We start from the raw sequence: 16,815 nt of genomic DNA, 5'->3' as shown, positions 1-16,815 counted from the left end.
GCAGCCTGTCTTTGTGCAAGCTCAGCGTGGAGTGAGAGCTTTATTGCCACAATAGTAACTTTGTTTGGCAAATTCAGCTTTGCTGTAAGTAGATACAGCATCCCTGCGGAATGGCAATTGTGGCTGGTCATATCGCAGCTGACTGTGGTGCCATCTGTTTTCTCAGTTTTAGAATATAATGCTCTTCATTTAATAAAATTGACCAGCTCGATAGCTTCCCTGAATGTCTGTTGCCCTGTTTCTTACTGAGTCCTGAGGTCACTGACATCTAGCAATATGCAAATCACCCCGTGCATTGCAGTCTGTCACAAACTATCGTGTTAAGGGAAATTGATGTGGAACATAAATATTCAGTTAAAAAAGCTGCATTCGTGCCTGCCACAGTTTTAAAGAGAAATTGATTCAACTCCAGAACATCACTCTGACAGCTTCAAATTCAATTTTTAAACACATTTGGCTGCTTTTTTAATTTAAAACCAAATGTCTGTAAGTTGCTTTCAGAGAGTCCGTGGAGGTCGATGGCTCATCTCCCCGGCCGTGGAAAGCCAACGCTGCTCTTGGTGCTGCGGGCAGTTTCTCTGCTAGCCTCTATCGGCAGTGTTACTCACGAACGGCCCAAAGGCGTGAAATGTTAACAGGACAAAAACCACTGACTCTGCACAAAATTATATTGAACATCAAAATAAAACACACTTAAAAAGGGAAAAAAAAACCACCTAATTTGGATCTTCCCCCCCCCAAACCTGATGTAATACAGAATGTTAAAAATCAGCAGGAAGTGTGACTGGCAAGTTGGTGGTGCTGTTTGAGTCTTAAATGATGGGAGAAGAAACTTAAAATTCTCAAGTGGTTATTATTTATTTATAACTGTTTCCTTTGAAAGAAAGGATACATGAAACAAATGGGATACCTGGTGAGCCTTATCTGATAATTTCCAAGTGACTTAAAAGAATGCACTCTGTCTTCTCTGCATCCGCTTCGGCTTTTCATTGAAGTTCATCAGCGTCTTGAAGACTTGAAAATGTCACCTTCTTCTTACCAAGAGCTGGTTTCTCTCCTAACAGTTTAACTCTCTCCCAAACCTCTTTACTGCTGCATAACTAAAAAATTAAATATTTTCCAGATATATTTCATGATTTACACTTCATCAGGCCTCACCCTGATCTCCTGCACACGTCCCGTTTGGGTATCGCATTTACAACTAATGTAAGTATTGTCAGAGGCTCGTTACTGTTACACATATAAATCTTAGAGTATTTTGATCCAAACAGACACAAGCACAGAAGGCTGCAGTTATGAATGCAGTGTTCTTTGCCCAGTTCCAACTAGCAGCCTTGATAAGAAAAATGAAATACTCTCCAAAAGAGTAAAGACTAACTTCAGAGGGGGTTTTAGATGCTGGTACAAAAATGGCATATTGACTTATGGTCAGTCCATAACTGCCACCCAGCATGTGCAGAAGGCAGGACATACAAAAAGGTGCAGAAGTGGGAAGCTCTTTTTTTTTTTTTCTCTGTAAAAATGTTTATATATTCTAAAATCAAATATTAATAATCTGTGTAAAACTTACTTTTTAAATCAGGGTCTCAGTTGCCAGCTCCTGTGAACAGACAGAAAAGTAACACTAGAAGGATCCAGTGGCCCAGACAGAGGGTTTAGTTTATCCACAGCATGAAGGACCTGACCTGTTACTACTGACCTGTGCCCACGTCTGTCTTGTGCTGCTTTCCATCTCTGGTTACCGCAGAAATGCGGATGGTTCTACGGAATGAAGCTGAAGCGACGTTCCACCTCATATCATTTCTTACAAGCAAACTTGAATACAAGTACCAATACCTGCTATTACCTGCTGGAACTTCTTGCATGTTTTTGACAGCTGTTGAAGGTCATCAGCATCTAGAAATGACAGTATGTGTATAATTATGTTCTCTGGCATTCGGATGAGGAAATCATAATGCCCCCGAGATAAATTAACTGCCTACTCCAGTGTGTTGTTGCCAAAGACATTCCTCACCTGCTCTGTGCTACAAGAAAAGAACAGGACAGAGAAGAATAAACACAAAATAATTCTCACATGACCTGATTATTTTAAAACATGATCGTGAATGCAATAAAATTGGGCTAGGAATACGTCAATACTTTGGTGACAGGAAGAAAGCGGTTGGGAGAGGTTGGGGCTCAAGAAGAGATCATAGATTGGGCCATTGCTGTGTATGTTGATGAGAAAGAGGGAGGACGAGCTGACAACAGGCCGGATGCTGGCTGTACCTGGAATTGCGGAGAGGTTGGGCATGTCTGTGGTTCAAAACTTGTCTGAAGCATTGACACAGGCTGGGTGGAGGGCACTTACCAGCCCAGTCCTGCTGGGGACCCTACAGACCCCGTACACATCCATCAGGCAGACCTATGACAGCCTTCAAACAGCAAAGGGGGTCTGCAGCTACCACAGCCATTTTCCAGTGGTATAAAGGGAGAGGAGGGCATTGCTGTTCAAAGTACTTCTCTTTCACAGAGCAGAAGGGAACAGAAAAGAGACGTGAAGGTGCAATGGGTGCTGCACAGCCTCATGTTGCAGGCCTACAGCGTACGAAAGCTCCCACCCCCCAGGCTCATCCCAGCTCCTGGCTCTGGCTCTGCACCCAGCGCACGGGAGGCTCTGCAGGGTCAAGGTTTGAACATGCTGCCCCTGAACAAGCCATTCACACAGCCCCAAAGGTATTTTCCTTGCCTTTTTAGCCCTCTTACAGACATAACCACAGGATAAATGCCCTGCTGCAGAAAAAGAGAGCACCTGTCAGGGCCCTGGGTGTACCAAAAGCCTCTGCAGCATCCTCCTGCCCACTCGCTCGGAGGGGTTTGGCTGGCTGTGCATTTGCTGGCTTGACCTGGGACCTCCTCGTCCACCACGGACCCATTGGTGAGAGCAGGGCTCCTGCCCACCCCAGCTCCCAGCTCCCCTCTCCCTGCAGAGCAGCCGTCTCTCTGCCGCTCCTGCAGCTGCTGCCAAAGAGAGAGGACTCGCTCCACTGACGGCAACGTTGTTTTGTTGAGTCCAGTATTCTGCCTCCCCTCCCCTGAAAAGTTACAACTCAAGGCACTTCATTAAAATGAAATTAAATGATCAAGAGAGGTAATTTAGCCTTCCACATAGGGCAAAATCCAAAACATTTAAAAAGGGAATATAAAATGTGATTAGCTTAGGGATGTCAAAAAATGGAAACGCTTCCACAGCTGAATAGACACAGTGTCATTTCCTTAATTTGTAACACTATCCTGCAACGCAAACAACAAAGTCGATTGTGTATTGAAAACTTTTACGTTCCTTATTTAAAGATCAAATACCTAAGAAGAAAACACTTGGAAATGCATCACGTAGGGTAGACGTGTATTCAGTGGGTATTTAAGACATACTACCACTGACTTGTGACTTCTCCATAGCTACTGTGTCAGGTAACAGGTGTATTGCTTATTCATTATTGTGGATTCATTGCTCTATTCATTACATTGCAATCATGTAATAAGGAGGACAAAAAGGCAATTCCAGAAAGAACTTTAGAGGCCTAAAAGAAAGAATGAAATTAAAATAAAATAGTTGTCTTGTACGATTATACTCCGTGCCTCCGAACCGCTGACATTGTCACTGAGAGAGAAACTGCACAGGTGAATATGATCATTCTTTACATTTTGCTTAAGCAAAAATGATAATCTAGAACTGCATACTATACGCGAGCATCTCTCACAATAAGATGAAACTTAAAGGGGGGAGACTCCTGAAATTTTAGCATGATTTCATAAATCAAAACCCTAGATGTAAAAATTCTTAAACAGTTAGAAAAAAAATTTAACTACGCCGTACAGAAAAGGCTTAATCACTAGGGCCGAGATGGCTTCTAACGCTTTTGGTATTCTCTGTCTACTAGTGCAATACTTGCTCTGCAACTGCTGATCCAGCAAAAATTCTGTGTTGATCTTCTTCACCTCCTTTGGGAAAACCTTCTCTTGACTAGGTTGAAAGGAAATCCTCCAAGTACTCCAGATCACCTACAGAAATCCACAGCACAAAAAAATAATGGAAGTTAACTTAGTTCGTCCAAGAAGAAATGTGGCAAATGGGGCACACCTGATTTGTTTGGAATTTGATGAAGTGTTTCATTCCATGCTAAATGGAAATTATTAGATGAACTATAGAAACTGGAAACGTATTCAAGAACTGCGAGCTAGGTGAAAGGGCTGGCAAACCACAGAAAGACAAAACACTCCGGAAGAAATGAGAAACACAGGTTATCAGCTGGCTTTGGGCTGACTTTACACACTCTTTCTCCACATGACCAAGGCAGGAGTCAGCGAGTGGTATCTGGAGTAATAAAAACAGGATAAAATGCAATAATGCAAAATGCAAGTACCAAGTAGCAAGAGTGCTCTTAACTGAAGACTTGGGTGGAAATGACCAGTTGTTTTTTGTCAGTTGTGGGAAAACTACAGTCCATGCTAGGACGTGGTTCTGTGAAAGTCACAGTCCTGGAGTGTGTCAGGCAGGGCACGTCCCAGGGGAAACCTATGCCTGCGCAGCACGCCCTCCTGGGGTACCTGAAAAGCTGTCTGCCTCCACTCGAGAAAGATGCTTTCAAGCTGGAAGGAGGGAGAAGATGAGGCCAAAGAGGGAGGGAAGACTGAGCAAGCTCCTGCTCCCCAGGAACACATCACATGGGAGATGATTGAAACCAGGGAACAAAAGGGGTGGGCTCGAACTAAAGGAGACTCCTGGCACAGAAGCAATGAATGTATGTCCTGTATTCAAAAGGAAATGAGCCTGGGACATGACTACACAGAAGAACAGGTAGGAACCCGGCCTGCGGCGGCGCTAGCTTTCTCCTGTGGCCCCTAGCGGTGGAATGAACACAAAAAATTCTTGATAGAATCATGGTTGATCACTACACTTTCACGACATGCACAGGATTGATTTTCTTAACCATAACTGCTGAATAAAATACTGCTTCTATAAAAGCAGCCTGTGAGGGGTGACAGATCACTGATAAATGTTACCTGACACTATGGCTGATCAGGCAGACAGGTACCAGCTTTTTTGAAAAAGCTAGTGGGTTTGGGTAATGTTTCAAAGTTGTTGAATTTTATAAGGAGCTCTATTTGAGAGGGAGAGCAAAAGCAGCTTTAAGGGACTTTTTTTCCCTGTAGGGTAAGCCTGGAAACCCTCAGGTGGCAAGTGCTGGCAACTCCTGTATCAAACACATTTAAAATAAGAAGTGATTCTTTAAGGTGGGTAATTTTCCTTTTAAAAAAAATTATTCAGCTCCTTTTAAGAGGAGGAATGAAACTCTTGTGTTGGAGGTGCTTCTAAAAATATCCTTGTGCCATAAGACACAGGAAAGAAAGCAAATTACTGCTGCTACTGAATTCTTCGCTATTTCCTTTCTTGATGATGGGTGTTTAGCTTTGTGCTATAGATATTCTTTTGCGCGTATATCGTCCTATGATATACTGTGATTCAAACAAAACCCACAAAGGACTTCCAAATGCCAGCAGACTGGAAGCATTGCAGAACTTGAAAAAGAAATGTAAATTTGTGCTTTCTCTGGAGAAAAGTTTTCTGTCACAATCATGCTCAGCAGGCAGAAAAGAGCATTCAATATAAATTAAAGGATTTAAATTATGTCACTTTTCAAAACATCTTTTGCCATTACTATCAGGCTGTTTGACAGCTTTCCAGGGTGTTGTGCAGTTTCAGCACCAACAGAGATTTCTTTCCCAGAAGCGTAACAGTGCAATAAACTTTTTTAAACCTTGCTGGTGTCAGCATCAGTGAGCGCTCGGGAAGACGCTTGTGTCCGGACTCATCCTGCCTCCTTACCTCTGCGCTGGTGATGGTGAAGCCCTGGAAATCTTTGCTGGGGGAAGGAGACTGGCAGTGGAGCTTGGGAAGGGTCTCCTGCAGAAGGGATGCCATGGTGCTCATTCCTCCAAACCTGTAAGCAGCAAAACTAACCCCCTTCTGCTAAGGCTGCTTCTATGGACCTGGTGCTTCAGCTCAGCCTGCTCCCCAGCCCGGTCACGGTGACAGTGTCCATGTATTGGTGCCAGCCTGCCCAACAGGAAGGATTAACTGCCAAAGCCTTCTGCAGGTGCACGATGCTTTCAGAAAGCCTGTGGCTGACACCACCGCCGGAGCTGTGATCTCCGTGCAGCACCAGTATTCCCTGGCTAGCTTTGCAGTTGTCCTACAGGGTAATACAGCTCGATGGCTACCCCTGCCAGGCTGCTGGCTAGCACCAGCGTCACTGCAGCAAACTGCTCGGAGTGCTCTACTGAAGAGAAAGGATTTCCACAGAAGTCTTCTATTTCATATAGCACAGGTGGCTTGTGTTTCTGTCAAATTCCTCTAGTTGCTGAGGGTCCGAGGAAACAAAATCCTCTAGAGTGACATCACAGAATCACAGAACGGCAGGGGTTGGAAGGGACCTCTGGAGATCATCTTGTCCAACCCCCCTGCTTGAGCAGGCACACCTAGAGCAGGGGCACAGGAACGCGTCCAGGTGGGGTTTGAATGTCTCCAGGGAAGGAGACTCCACACCCTCCCTGGGCAGCCTGTGCCGCTGCGCTGGCACCCGCACAGGAAATAGATATTGAAGATATCGAGATACTGAAGGTGGGGGATGGGAGACAAAGGAAGAACAGGGCTGCCTCTTATTGTGACAATGTGATCTGATCTTTACACAGATGACTAAGGCCTCACTCCTCCAGCCAGGTAAACTTATGTACCAATGTCTGCTCACAGCAAGCCTTGGTCAGTGCCTGCTCCTCAGGTAGAGAGCTCTGCCTAGAGAATGCTCTTGGGAAAGGGATCATCATTCGATCACTTCAGTTTCTAACAATCAATAAAAAGGAAGGGGCAGTGAATCTACTGCTGAAATCCTACAGGTCTGAGCTGAGAGGAGCAGCCAGAAAAGGCCGGTTGAGTCTCCTTCATTCAGAGCTCACTGCCCAGCTGCGACGTCTTGATGCTGGAGGGTGACTGAGCTCCCGAGGGACCGGGGCGCTGCCTCCCCACTGGCCTGCTGGTCCCAGCAGGGTGTGGAGGTGTGCTCTTTACATTGGCTGCACACCAACAGGGATCCCTCTTCTCCAGGTGGGTTGCTGCCGGGAACATACAAAGGAAATTTATGAGGCAAAAAAAGCTTGTTCCAAAAACCACAATGGAGATGTTTATGCATAAGTTTTAAACTGGTATTTCCAAATTCACAGGAGCTTTTACACATCCACTTTTTGTCTTTGTTGTAGCTCATTTTTCTAAATTTTCTGTAATGTAGCCAAAAGTGTGACAGGAATACATTTATTCATATTAAGAATTATGTTTGTTAATTATGGAAACTTATTCTGAGCCAAACACTCATGGAGATGGCTGAAAGTATTTTCACAGGATTTTCTTGACTGAAGGCAGAGTGAGAAACTCCATATGACAAATAACTTATTTGAATTTCACCATTAGAAGCATTATTATTTAAAAATGTTTTCAAGAGATCAATATGAAACTATGAGTGCCACATCACTCATTTCCAAAGCCAAAGCTAGTTCTGCACAGATCATAAAATCATAGAACGCTTTGGGTAGAAAGGGACCTTTAAAGGTGATCTAGTCCAACCCCCCGCAGGGACATCTGCAGGGAGCAGGGACATCTTCAGCTAGATCAGGTTGGCTCAAAGACCACTTCACATTTTTCTAAATAGTCCTAGGAAGCTTGGGTTCACACAAACATCAGTGAATGAGCTAAGAGAAATGAATAATGGGATGTAACTTTCCTTCTCTGACTATTGGTTTGGGTGAAAAAATAAGAAATGAGGAATGTGCATTATTTTGAATGCCCTGCACTTGCTGAATTAATTTGGGTCAGCTATTAGTTTGAATTTTCACTTTAAGCTCTCTCCAAAATGTATTGGTCTTGAAAGTTTTCATCATTTCAGTGCTATAAAATTGGATGTCAGATAAAATGTTGCTTTCATTATTGCCCATTATTTTTGAGACCAGACCTACCCTATTAGCTCGTGTCAGGCAAACACTTTGCAAAGACACGGCAGCCTAGTTTAAAGTGTTCAGCACTTTCTCTCAGAATAGCCTGAACCCCCAAATGAGCTTGCCCCTGCTCCCTAACATGTCATTTCAGTAAAGGGAAGCGAAACAAAAATGAGGGAACTAAACACGGACCTCGGCTCCACCAGGCGTGCAGTAACCTACCACTCCACGCCAGTGACAGAAAAAGGACTTGGCAAACCCCGCATGGTCTGAACTTGAGGAACAGCAGCCAGCCAGCACCTGGCTTTGGTGGTTTAAGTTCAATAGTGCTGAGGAGAATGCTGGGGGTCTTCAAAACACAGAAACCAGCCTGCAACAGAGCTGTAGAGGTACTGATGGGTGCTGCGTTTCATGAACCACCTATCAAAGGACTTAAGGCTTTGAACATCTATTTTCTTTTTCTTTCATTTTCTTAATTCACACCTAAGGTTTTTCAGCCACGACTTACACTTCTACATTGGGCGTATGAAAGGGAGAGCTCTGACTCTAAGAGAATGCAAAGTGGGGGATCCCCTTCCTACAGAGGCTCCTTCTCCCCTTCTGTGACAGCCCCAAGATTGCCACATAGTCTTGGGGGAAAGATAACTCTGTGAGACAAAGAAGCGAGAAGAAGCTGTGGGAGTTGGTTAAAGCAACTCAGCAGTGATCAAGACTCCCGTGCTGCCAGGGTGCTGGGACCTCACTGGAGCAGGGTGGCCCTCACCCCACCTGGGCTTCACAAACCTTACTGAAATTGTTCTGTTGCATTAGTGACATGCCGTGGCAGCATCATGTCGTGGAGACTGGAGAGAACAATGCCGTACAAAACCTATATGTAACAGTATAGGATATTCCTTAGCAAGATAATACTTGCTAAGATTTAATTTAAGACTATTTAATTTTTGTATGTTTGTATTTAAGACTATTTAATTTTTGTATGTTGGAAAACAGAAAAAACAGCCACTGTCCTGTAAAGGCCCTTGTCCTTGTCTCCTTCTGTGCTTCTTTTTGTGTTCAGCCCTGGTGGCTACATTACAAGCAAGAAGTTGCAACATGTAACATAGCTGTTTTCTACAGCAAACAGATATTTTTTCCATCCATAGATTTTTTTAAAGACATGACACCCTTGCCATGCAGTTGTGCACCACTGCTCCTGCTCTCACCAGCCATCCCCAGGCTCATGGAGGTAGGCACACGGCAGCTTGTTCTTTTAGACCTCCATTGCATTATACACTTGCACATGCGTGTGCATGCACGCACACAGTGAGGCACACGCACATGTTTTAATACAAAATACTAGAGATTTTCTTTGCAGAGCCCCAAAGGTTGAGAAACATTAATGTCTCCACCGTACAGGGTACATAAAGACAAGTTTCCCTGTCCCATCCAGAAAATTAAAAAGGGAGACACAAATAGCTAATGCTGGAACTGAGCACACCCCGCTAGTTCAGCTGTAGGGATGCTACCAAGCCCTCTTTCCTTTGTTTCTTTTATTGCCTTGTCCTGCGCTGAGCTCTCTCCCCAGACACAGCTGACCAACCTGCAATAGGAGACGCCACGGTACATGACTCCCTGGCCCACATGAACCACAGACAAAAGGCCTGAGACCCATTGAAGCCCCCAGCCTCGTCTCTCTGAGGAGGCTGAGGCTCCCAGACAGCTCAGCGTTGCGCCTTCCCTTCGTCCACACGCCCCCCCTTGCTGCCCGGCACTGCAGGATGTAAGGATGCAGCAAAGACCTCAGTTTCCCCGTTCCTTCCTCTCTAACAGGCCAAACACCAGAGACAGCAGATAGACAGTGTTTCAGCCTATTTTCCACCCTCATCATACGAAGGATGAGCCACTTAGGTTGTGTGCTAGGCTGGTGTGAATTTGCTTTCGAAAAATAAGCCCTAGAAGTTGGTGATTACTAGCGCTTTAGCAAGGGCAGAACATGGCAACACAAGATCAGATGGAAGACCTCTTCTCTGACAAGAGACATCAGACAGCTAGGGCTGAGCCGGACAAGCACACAGGCCATCCTCCCAGATTACAGCAATTTCTGTTTCAGAGACTTAGTGAAACAAGGTAGTATATTTGTGCTTAATAGTGCTTGATACATTTTTTTGCATGATTTAACATAATCACTTTTGTATCCAAAGAAACCTCAGCAACTGAAACATCCTGTGGCAAGGGGTCCCGTGGGCTACTTAGATACAGCGTGGGAAGAGCTACTCTCTTCCGTTCCATTCAACTTGTCTCCTTCTAGTTTCATTTGAAGCCCCCTTATTCTTTCAGTGGAAGTAATTATCATGTCCTCTCACACCAGTCAGCTCCTTTTCCTAAAATGTCCTCACCGCCAGCTTGCTTATTGGCAGCGAACAGTCAGGTGACACTTTCACAGAATTACCTACTAAAACCCCAAGTTATGTTTTCCTAAATAAGACCAACACCTCAGAGCTGGTTATAACACAATGTTAAGGTTAGGACTCTGTTTTATTCCTACCTACATTTGGACTTCTTCTGTGATCTTATCATCTGGTGCCGGGATGGCCTACTGCAGCTCTTGGAACTGATTTTCCTATTGCCCTGAATAATGTAATGCCATTGGCAGACTTTGTCACCTCACCACCCCATCCCGTTCCAAATCAGCTAGGAGTACATTGCTAGCACAGACCCACCTCCACTTCAGAAAACTGGCCATTTACTCCTCTTGAAACCAGTTTTTGTACCCTTGTGAGACCTTCCCTGTGGTCTCGTGCTGACTTAGCTTCTTTACAAGCCTTTGGCGAGACACGTGACTGAATATCAGTTGCTGTCCTAAGTGGACTCACTCAATCCATCTTGCTTACTTTTTTTATCTTTAAAAGGTGTCTACTGATCTTCCTCTGCAAAAGTTATTTGACTCCTTCTTAATATTCCACATATGCCTATATTTTTAATCTGTTATAGTTTGGGGTTTCTTTTTAATCGGCCTGGTAGATGTCCGCATCAGATTTACTGGTCTGAAATCTCTAGATCCCAGTGAAACTCTTTTTATAAGAACCAGTGTCAGATTATCAACCTTGCATTTCTCCTGATTCCAGGCTCAGCTTAGAGTCAAAAATCATAACATCCAGTTTACATTTCAGCCATTGCAGTCTTTTTTAGAAGCTCTTGAGTGAATATTATCTGGTTCTGGCAATATGTTTCTCTCTTCGCCCCCCCTAATTCCCCTAATTTTCCATATATGTTGCCCATATGGAAGCCTATGTACAGATACCAGCATCATCAGAACACTACAACTGCATTTACAAAAGCCACAACAAAATCAGTTCAACATAGCTCAAAACAAGTTATGCTAAGAACTAGAAAACACTCTTGGAATTTCTTACAAAGACAGTATTTCTGACTCTGTGCCACAAGTTAGTGGAGGGTAGAGCACTGTTTTGGGTTAAGTTTCACAACACGCTTACTCCGTTAATTTACTTTCCTGTAACCATTCACTATTTGCCACTGTTGTGCTTTTCTTATGACAAGATTCTGCAAAAAGAGAATGTAAGAATAATGGAGGAAAGGAATCATAAAAAAAAAAAACTTAAAGAAAAGGGAGATGAGTTGTGACAGTAACAACTACAGTTCTGTGGAGCTTCCTTTGAAATGTTAATATTTTTGTAGCATGTGAGAGTGTTGAATGAATCAATGAAAAGCACCTACAGCCTGTTTTGTCAACTTCCAGAAGGACTTCAAGGGTACTAGCAGAAATACTACAGATGTACAGAACCTGTGTAAAAAACACCCAGAACCTTTAGAGATGCTAAACGTATTGTAATCTCCAGATGGGAGTTAACTGGCCTGATGTTCCTTCTATAGCTCAAGAAGCGTATGCGTTTCTGTCATGCTCTTTAGTGCCATTACCAATTTTTTTACTGCAACGACCCTCCAGTCAGTTCCTCAAATTACAGTTTAAGCGTGGAGATCTGAGCTTTACTGACGAAATCTGCATCAGAGATGCATGGCCCAAAATATTTAGCAAAAGATTAATTATTTGTTCAGAAGTGCTCAACAACGGTGTAAGAGTCAGGAGATAAAAACCAAAGGCACTAAAAATGGACATGGCCTTACACAATCTCGCTGTTTCAGAACCACGGAGAACTGGAAGTAAGTTTAATTTGCTGGGCAATATCTCTTACCTTACCTGGAATAGTAATGTGGTACAGGGGTGAATAGGTGGGGGAAGTGCTGTTTTTAAGAATACGTAAGTCTAACAATAACAGCATTAATGACAAAATGAATCTATAATAGCACAAACAAAGTCCTGCTGGGAGTCACGGGAGAGATTTGAGACCATCTAACAAGAGTTTTATTTGTGGCTGCCTGAACTAAATATTTATATTAAAATGTCAGCTAGAATAAATAAAGTGGAGGTCTTGGAACAGGCAGAACTAAACACGGCTACACAAATAATGTAAAAGGAGAAAGTTGTCTTGGCGAAGCTTTGAGGGTCCAACATCAAGCTTAGTGCAGCTCTGCTTTAGTAACCCCGCGATGAATGAAGGCGTTTGACACAGAAGGACCCTTCCTGGCCTCGTACTGACTGTAGCAGAAAACAGAAAGACTGAACAAGCCCCACAAACCAATCCAGCATAGCCCAGCGTGGTCCAGCACTGGTGCTAAATACCACTTACCTGATGGCCTGAAACACGTAATGTATTCACAAAGGATCCACGACAACTTTCCTGGATTAAACACAATCTTTTCAATTGTCGCTGAAAATGGCTAATAGGGATTGATTTATAGTTTAGGAAGAGGTGTATAATTTAATATAATAGTTTAATGTCATGCAGGAAGAGATCTCTCGGAAAATGTTGGACCACAGAAAGACCATAAAGACATGCTGTGTTTTAAAAGAAAGTTATGTAATGTAAAGTAAGTTAATTTAGAAAAAAGCCTTTTTCTGCTGTAAACTGTAAATTAGTTTAACCTGATGTTGCACCTTTAGCCTACAAAAGGGAAATGACTCAGCTCCAAATAAATACGGCCTTAATTCAAAACCTTTATATAAAAGATGTCTATCTGGAGCAAAGTATGTAAGTTCTCCTTAGAGTCAACAGAGATCTCTGATCGAACCAGAAGCACCTTGAGACACCTGAATTGCTCTGGGGTTTCCACCTGGCCTCCAGCGACATTCCAACAGGAGCGGCTCCTCTGTGTCACACTCCTTTGCCCTGTGCTGATGTCTCAGATACCTTGGGGCGCTTCAAAGAGCACTCACTGTTTATATTTAGGCAACTGAGCCGAGCCCATCACCAGTATGGTCAGTAAAGCCTAGGAACAGTCCTGCAGACCGTCCTGGAGTAGGTACCTGAATTCGGTCAGTTGAATAGCTCGCTGGAGCTGCACTGACAATCATGGCAGCTTAGACTAGACTAGACTAGGAGTATTTCAGTTGGAACAACAACCCTTCTTGCTCCATGGCCTCATGGATGTTAGCCCTGGTGCAGAGAAGGGATGGCTGATAGGGGTGGTCTCTAGGGGCAGGGTTGGTTTCTGCCATGGCCTGAGAGAAGGGTAACAGCACTGGGTTTGTCCTTGGGAGCCGAGTCGCAGAGGGATGCCCAGTGGCTGTGCCCAGTGCATGGCCACCAAAGGCAGGGGCAGCCCCCTGGCCCTCCTGGGCACAGGTACTGCCTCAGGGCCAGCACCCCAAAAGCCTTCCTCTGAAGGATGCTGGGCAGAGGGGTGGCAGGCAGGGCTGAGCATGGAAGGCCCCATCATCCCCACATCACGATGCCCCGAGACAGGACAAAAGAGGGCGTCCTCCCCTGTCCTGCTGCCAGCCTGCCTGGCTTGGCCATTGGGACAGGGCTGGCCCAGGGGCAGCCTGAAGACATCTGAGAGGAACTCCTTGACGAGCTGGTGAAATTACTTGGAGAGGCTGAGGGAGGAAGACTGGAGGCTGGATGAAGCTGCTGGAGGTTCTCTGCTGCAAGGCCAGATCCTGATGGGGCCACATTCAGAACTCATCTGATGGAGGGAAATCTTTTTCAGCTGGAAAGCAGTGGCAAGACCATGGGAATGCCTTCTTGAGGAGCACTGTGGAGCTTGCCGCCCTCATCCCCTGTGGAGCCAGGGGCAGCAGCTCTAAGAAATGGGATGCACAGATGTTGCAAGGGGTCCCAGTGCTTTGGAGCACCCACTGGTATCCTGCCAGGTGCAGGAAGGAGTCTTGTCCCCACAGTGGATCAGGCCAGGGGGCCTTTTGCTCTTGGAAGCCCCCGAGATGGCTCCAGGTTGAGGGAGAATAGGGCTTGGGCATCTCCTCGGAGGTGTGACCAGCCTGTGGGACGAGGAGGCAGGTCTTGCTCACATGCTCAGGGAACAGCCGATCGCCAGCTCTGGGGTCAGGAAGGAATTTTCCCCCAGGGCAGATTGGCACTGGTCCCTGGGGGTTTTTTGCCTTCCTCTGCAGCACTGAGCATGACCACTTGTCAGGGCTCCCCGGTCCATTTTGGCTAGGTTACTGCCTGCTGCTCATGTACCACGAAGATGACCTCTCGTGCCCTGCAGCTGGGGGGAGGAAGGCTTTTCTCCCCCCCCAACGTGGGCTAGCAAGTGTCCCCAGGGGGGTTTTGCCTTCTTCTGCAGCACTGAGCACAGCCCCTTGCTAGGGCTCCTTTGGGCCATTTTGGCGAGGTGCCTGCTGCTCCTGCTCCACCAAGGTGACCCTCATGCCCCGCATCCAGGGAGAGGACGCTTTCTCGACTCCCAGGGCGGGTCCCCAGGGTGGCCTCTGGAGGTTGCTTCTTGTCTTCTGTAGCACTGAGCACAGCCCCGTATCAGGGCTTCTCTGGGCTTTTGGCGAGGTTCTTGCCTGCTGCTTTTGCCCCTCCCAAGGCGCTACTTGTGCTCTGGCTCTCTCAGGCTCTCTTTCCCATTGCAGGTTGTAGCAGGAAAGAGCTCTGCTCTTCCCATGGCTCCATTTCCCCAGGGGTTCTTGCTTGTGCAAAACAGCCAGTGCTTGGAAGGGCTCCGGGCTTGCTGCACCAGGAGCTGCCACTTTTCAGCTCTCCCTGTCAGCAATACAAGCGCCAGGCAGGCACGAGAGCGCTTTTCATGCATCACTGGCCAAGCACAGTGGAGCAAGTTTTGGAAGGCAAAAAGCATGCTTGTCATCGATATGTGTCATACTTTTGAACCCCATGGTACCACACACCCACCTCTTCTTCATGTTCTGATGCTCATTCTTCACATTCTCGCTCTTCAGGAAACAGGGACTGCTTAGAGTCCATTCCTGCTGCTACTTTCTGCAGCTCTGTGACTTGCCCTTGCCAGACTGCAAGGGATGTTTTTTCAAGCTAGACTGAAGAACGTATCAGCCTGTTCCTGGCTACACATGCATGTTGTGTTAATGCTTGCGAGCATCGGCTCCGAAACAGATTCAGAAAAATCAAATAAAATCAAATCAAAGCCTGTTTCTACTTGTAACCTTTGTCATGTGTGTCCTTCAAAGTGTTTTTGGAGCTGGAAAAACACTGGCATTTCAGGCAAATAACAGTCCCATCATTACTTGACTTACGGTGAGTGCAGAGACTAGAATAAAAATGCTACGTTCTGCTGAGAGTTACACCACCCCACCAGCAAGTGCGCTGGGGGTGCATAAGAAGCTGGGAGGCTGACCCCAACTGACCAAAGGGATATTCCATAGCATATGACATCATGGTCAGCATATAAAGCTGGGGGAAGAAGAAGAAAGGGGGAACGTTTTGTCTTCCCAAGTAAACATTATGTGTGATAGAGCCCTGCTTTCCTGGAGAGGCTGAACACCTGCCTGCCCATGGGAAGCAGTGAGTGAATTCCTTGTTCTGCTTTGCTTGAACACACAGATTTTGCTCTACCTATTAAAATGTCTTTATCTCAACCCACAGGTTTTCTCACTTTTACTCTTCTCTGCCCCATCCCACGGGGCAGAGTGAGCAACTGGCTGCATGGGGCTTAGTTGTCATCTGGGGTTAAACCAGTCAGGGCTCCATCCAGGAGAGCAGGTCTCTGCAGCACAGGCCACAGGCCCATGCAGGCCACAGGCTGGCTGAGACACCTCCCCATGGCCATTAGCAGGAGGTGGTGTGGGTGGGGGTCCCAGGGGAGGGTGGTCCCAGCCACTGTGGCCTGTAAGCACCCCCAGGGCCCTCACAGACCCACACTGCTCACACGCTCTCTAGACAGCGGTGGTTGGCCACTTTTTGAAGACAGAGCATTGGGCCAGATGGATCTTTTCTCTGAGGGAGTATTCTCATTCGCAGGCTCTTTTTGTTTTATGTTTTTCCCAAGGGAAACAGCTCAGGCACTTCTAAAAATGAGCAAAGGGAGAAAAAAAATCTACAGGGAAACGAGCAGGTATTGCTTACCTCAGGAAGGTTTGCAACTGTTTAGTTGAGGTGGACACCCTGCTTCAGACTGAGGGCTTGATCTTGGAGCCTTGCTATGGTCAGAGGTATGGGGTTTTGCCATCCTATGGAAACCCAGCTAAACTGGATGAACACAGAAGACTTTCAAGGACTCCACACATTGTTTCTGCAAATTTGTTCAGACAGCCGAGACGATCCACAGCTCTCACCCCCAGCAGAAGGCACATGCCTCCTTCCCACAAGGGCAGAGCCAACACCTAGGCTGGGACACAGCTACCCATTCAATCCCTCCTGCTAGCGCAGGGCTGGGAAGAAATGTCATCTGAGATTTCCTCAGCACGTACTGCTGGGGAAAGGAGTAGGTAGGAAGAATAGAACAGAACAGAGT

The sequence above is a fragment of the Phalacrocorax carbo genome, chromosome 1, assembly GCF_963921805.1.
Source record: "Phalacrocorax carbo chromosome 1, bPhaCar2.1, whole genome shotgun sequence".
Classification (NCBI taxonomy): Eukaryota; Metazoa; Chordata; class Aves; order Suliformes; family Phalacrocoracidae; genus Phalacrocorax; species Phalacrocorax carbo.
Note: the sequence above shows the minus strand (reverse complement) of the source record.